This window comes from Capricornis sumatraensis, chromosome 6 (genome assembly GCF_032405125.1).
Source record: "Capricornis sumatraensis isolate serow.1 chromosome 6, serow.2, whole genome shotgun sequence".
Taxonomy (NCBI): domain Eukaryota; kingdom Metazoa; phylum Chordata; class Mammalia; order Artiodactyla; family Bovidae; genus Capricornis; species Capricornis sumatraensis.
In genome coordinates, this window is record NC_091074.1 from 57,672,826 (window position 1) to 57,678,471 (window position 5,646).

General features: G+C 39.0%; 1 pseudogene; it reads left to right on the plus strand.

Annotated features, from left to right (window-relative positions):
- The first annotated feature begins 1,949 nt into the window (after positions 1-1,949).
- LOC138081513 (S-phase kinase-associated protein 2-like) lies at positions 1,950-2,716 on the plus strand (annotated as a pseudogene).
- Positions 2,717-5,646: the final 2,930 nt, after the last annotated feature.

The following is a 5,646-nucleotide window of genomic DNA, read 5'->3' on the forward strand; positions in this document are numbered from 1 at the left end:
CCTCCCAGCATCAGTCTTTTCCAATGAGTCAACTCTTCGCATGAAGTGGCCAAAGTACTGGAGCTTCAGCTTTAGCATCATTCCTTCCAAAGAACACCCAGGACCAATCTCCTTCAGAATGGACTGGTTGGATCTCCTTGCAGTCCAAGGGACTCTCAAGAGTCTTCTCTAACACCACAGTTCAAAAGCATCATTTCTTCAGTGCTCAGCTTTCTTCACAATCCAACTCACATCCATACATGACTACTGGAAAAATCATAGCCTTGACTAGATGGACCTTTGTTGGCAAATGTCTCTGCTTTTGAATATGCTATCTAGGTTGGTCATAACTTTCCTTCCAAGGAGTAAGCGTCTTTAATTTCATGGCTACAATCACTATCTGCAGTGATTTTGGAGCCCCCCAAAATAAAGTCTGACACTGTTTCCACTGTTTCCCCATCTATTTCCTGTGAAGTGTTGGGACCAGATGCCATGATCTTTGTTTTCTGAATGTTGAGCTTTAAGCCAGCTTTTGAGTTCCTCTTCACTTTCTGCCACAAAGGTGGTGCCATCTGCATATCTGAGTTTATTGATATTTCTCCCGGCAATCTTGATTCCAGCTTGTGTTTCTTCCAGTCCAGCGTTTCTCATGATGCACTCTGCATAATAAGTACTAAGAAAATTTAATTTGTAATTTTAACACTTTTAGAAAAGAAGTTTCAAGGTTCCGATATTTTCAGTGTAAAATCCTACAAACATTAAAGAAGAATTAATACCAATTCTCTAATCTCTTTTAGAAAACAGAAGAGAAGGGCATACTTCTCTATTCATTTTATGAAGTTTGGTTCCCTGATTCCGAAACCAAAGGATGTACCTGCCTTCTCTTGCCCATTACTCCCCAATGAAAAAAGGAAAGAAATAAAAATCAATAGCTCTCCTAAATAAAGACATAATAATCTTTAAAATCTTAGCAAATATAAGTAAGCAAAACATAAAAATATTATATACCATGACCAAGTATCCTGGGATACTAGTCTAGTTCAATATTTTGAAATCAATCAGTATAATTCACTATATTAACAGGCTGAAGAGGAAAAACTGCGGCATCATATTCAGTCCAGAAAAAATGTTAACAAAGTTTAATACTCATTTATGATAAAAGCTCTCAGAAAAGTACAAATAGAGCAGAAATTCCTCAACGGATCTAAAAAAATACAGCTATTGCTATTCTTAATAGTGAAGACAAGTGAGTACTTTCTTCCAACTATTGGGAACAAGGCAGGAATGTCTACTCTCACCACCCTCATTCAACATAGTGCTGGAAGTTCTAAGTGGCATAAGGCATGAAAACGTGAATAAAAGGCAACACACACACACACACACACACGCACACACACACACAGAACAGAAAAGAAAGAAAGAAATCTGACTCTACTTGCAGATGATATACTTTTCTACAAAAAACCTAATATTCCATATTGAATACTTTACTGTTATCTTACTGATCTTATTCTAATAGGTTTCATGAGAACGTGATATGAGAGTGCTTACAAAAGACATGACACTTCAGAGTTTTCAATTATCTTCACCTGTTTTGTTCCTAGCATATTCAAATTTATTTGCATAGGATATTTATTTATTTTTATAACACTCTGAAGTTAAAAGAAGAGATTATTCAGATCCCTCTACTGTTGTTTAAGACAGCTCCAGGATCAATCCTCAGAATGAGTTCCTGGTTCTAAAAAAAAAAAAAAGGAACGTAGGATAAAAATGACAAATGAAACCAAGATAATTTAAATGACACATTCAGAAGTCAACTTCCTAAGAATTCAAAGACCACCCAATGAGAGGTGTATGGAAAGGTTAGACTGTGTTTGGGAATTTGAGCATCTTTTGGAAACCTCTACCCAGATGTGGTTGGTCGGCTCTTGTCCCAAGGGGTGGTTGCCTTCCGCTATCCACGATCATTTATGGAACAACTGTTAGTTGAACATTTCAGCCCTTTTCTTCTACAACACCTGGACCTGTTGAACTCTGTGATCCATGTGTCTACCTTGCACGGCCTTCTGTCTCACTGTTCCAATTTGCAGAATCTCAGCCTGGAAGGCCTCCAACTTTCAGATCCCATTGTTGATAATCTTGCTCAGAACACAAATTTACTGTGACTAAACCTTTCTGGGAGTTCTGGATTCTCTGAATCTGCCCTGAAGACTTTGCTGAGCAGCTCTTCCAGACTGGATGAACTGAACCTCTCTTGGTGCTATGATTTTACTGAAAAGCATGTACAGGTGGCTGTTGCACATGTGTCAGAGACCATCACCCAGCTGAATCTCAGTAGCTACCGAAAGAATCTGCAGAGATCAGACGTCTCTACCTTAGTTGGAAGATGTCCCAATCTTGTCCACCTAGACTTAAGTGATAGTGTCATGCTGCAAAATGACTGTTTTCAAGAATTTTACCAACTCACTACCTCCAACACCTATCACTCAGCCGGTGTTATGACATAATATCTGAAACTTTACTTGAACTTGGAGAAATTACCACATTAAAAACACTACAAGTCTTTGGAATCATACCAGAAGGTATGCTTCAACTGTTAAAGGAAGCCCTCCCTCATCTATAGATTAATTGCTCCCATTTCACCACCATCGCCAGGCTGATCATTGGCAACAAGAAGAACCAAGAGATATGGGGCATCAAATGCCGACTGTCACTGGAGAGACTCAGTTGTCTATGAAGCTTCTATGGCAAGATGGTGTCTCCTCTTTTCTTTGAACAGGGAAAGAAAGCAGGAAGCCCAATTGTGGAGAGCTTAGCTATTCTTATTCTTGGTTTTCTGTTGCCCTCCTTCTACAAGTATATTAGACCACTGGTGACAGAAAACTATGAAGTGATGCTTTTTAGAAATGACTATGAAAGCTTTGCCAAAGCATTTGACTGTGTGGATCACAAGAAACTGTGGAAAATTCTGAAAGAGATGGGCATACCAGACCACCTGACCTGCCTCTTGAGAATCCTGTATGCAGGTCAGGAAGGAACAGTTAGAACTGGACATGGAACAACAGACTGGTGCCAAATAGGAAAAGGAGTATGTCAAGGCTGTATATTGTCACCCTGCTTATTTAACTTATATGCAGAGTACATCATGAGAAATGCTGGGCTGGAAGAAGCACAAGCTGGAATCAAGATTGCTGGGAGAAATATCAATAACCTCAGATATGCAGATGCCACCACCCTTATGGCAGAAAGTGAAGAAGAACTAAAAAGCCTCTTGATGAAAGTGAAAGTGGAGAGTGAAAAGGTTGGCTTAAAGCTCAACATTCAGGAAACTAAAATCATGGCATCTGGTCCCATCACTTCATGGGAAATAGATGGGGAAACAGTGGAAACAGTGTCAGACTTTATTTTGGGGGGGCTCCAAAATCACTGCAGATGGTGATTGCAGCCATGAAATTAAAAGACACTTACTCCTTGGAAGAAAAGTTATGACTAACCGAGATAACATATTCAAAAGCAGAGACATTACTTTGCCAACAAAGGTCCATCTAGTCAAGGCTATGGTGTTTCCAGTAGTCGTGTATGGATGTGAGAGTTGGACAGTGAAGACAGCTGAGTGCCGAAGAACTGATGCTTTTGAACTGTGGTGTTGGAGAAGACTCTTGAGAGTTCCTTGGACTGCAAGGAGATCCAACCAGTCCATTCTAAAGGAGATCAGTCCTGGGTGTTCTTTGGAAGGACTGATGCTAAAGCTGAAACTCCAATACTTTGGCCACCTCATGTTAAGAGTTGACTCATTGGAAAAGACTGATGCTGGGAGGGATAGGGGGCAGGAGGAGAAGGGGACGACAGAGAATGAGATGGCTGGATGGCATCACCGTCTCAATGGACATGAGTTTGGGTAAACTCTGGGAGTTGGTGATGGACAAGGAGGCCTGGTGTGCTGATTCGTGGGGCTGCAAAGAGTTGGACACGACTGAACGAGTGAACTGAACTGAGCTGAAGAACGCTTTTATCACTGCTATACTCTTAAGAGCCTAAGCTCTATGCTTTTTGAAATTTTAGAGAGAGTGAGCCTATAATTTCAAGATACCTTAAATAGCAAAATTTGAACCATCTTCCAAGTGCCATTCTTCATAAATCTATTTAGATTCAAGCTTAAAAATCACCACCAGCAAATCATTTTCATAGCCTATATGGCAACTGAACATTCTTCTATTTAATTATTCAGCACTGCTTTATTATAAGACATAGATTGCAAAAAATGGTAAGCTATTTGTATTGTAAGCTGAAAAGAATGAGAATCATAGAGTAGATCTGCAGCAATCTCTTCTGAGGCTGGAAAGAAAAATAGACATTTCAAGTGAGCCTTTAGATTTGCAATCAGATTGATGGAAACAAATAGCCGCAGGACATTCACCTTAAAACCTAAATGAAAAAACAAACAATCAGCCAACCAGAGGTGTAGAACTGGTATAGAATTTAAAGGTTCAAGAGACAACTTTCTAGTTAACCTGGGGTATCCTCTAATGCACATTAATGAAGTCTCCTTTATGTACAGTTGGGAAGGTCTGCTGGAGGAGGAAATGGCAACCCACTCCAGTATTTTTGCCTAGAGAATCCCATGGACAGAGGAGCCTGGAAGGCTACAGTCCATGGGGTTGCAAAAAGTCAGACATGATTGAGCAACTAATATTTTGAAATCCAAGCCTATTTACGATTAGCTATAAGGCTACCAGATAATTGATTTTCTCTGAATATCTCTGTAGTGTTGAGAACAATAAATGGTTATAAAATAGAACTTTAAGAAATACTGAAATGGGGATCAAATTTTGCTGCTTCCCATCCTTTCATTCCAAAGAAACATTTCATTCCATAGCTTTGAACTCTGACAATCTAACTTAACTTACTTTTGACTGAAGTCACAACATTGTCTTGAGTTGTATGTGTGAAAGTGAGAATGGTATTTTTCCTTCCAGCCAAACATTTTTCTGGGCCACAGGTACATTGTGTAAATAAAACTATTCTGCCCAAGCCTGGAATATCCATTTTTCTCTTCTTGCACAGTTGCATCCAGACAGTAATTTAGATTCTTGGTGTGATCTGAAGATATTTAGAGATCATATTTAAAAATTCTCACTGTAATTTGTATAAATTTGTATAAATTGAGTGTAAGTCCAAGCTGGGGAGAAAGATTATTTAGTATGATACATCATCTATCTAAGGCAAATAAAAAGAAAATTATTTATTTTAGATTGTGTTCAAAGGAAGAGGAAATTAGGACATGAAATGCTGTTTAGGTTGGTCATAACTTTCCTTCCAAGGGGTAGCGTCTTTTAATTTCATGGCTGCAATCACAATCTGCAGTGATTTCGGAGCCCAGAAAAATAAAGTCAGCCACTGTTTCCACTGTTTCCCCATCTATTTGCCATGAAGTGATGGGACTTGAGGCCATGATCTTAGTTTTCTGAATGTTAAGCTTTAAGCCAACTTTTTCACTCTCCTCTTTCACTTTCATCAAGAGGCTCTTTAGTTCTTCATTTTCTGTCATAAGGGTGGTTTCATCTGCATATCTGAGTTTATTGATATTTCTCCTAACAATCTTGATTCCAGCTTGTGTTTCTTCCAGCCCAGCATTTCTCATGATGTACTCTGCATATAAGTTTAATA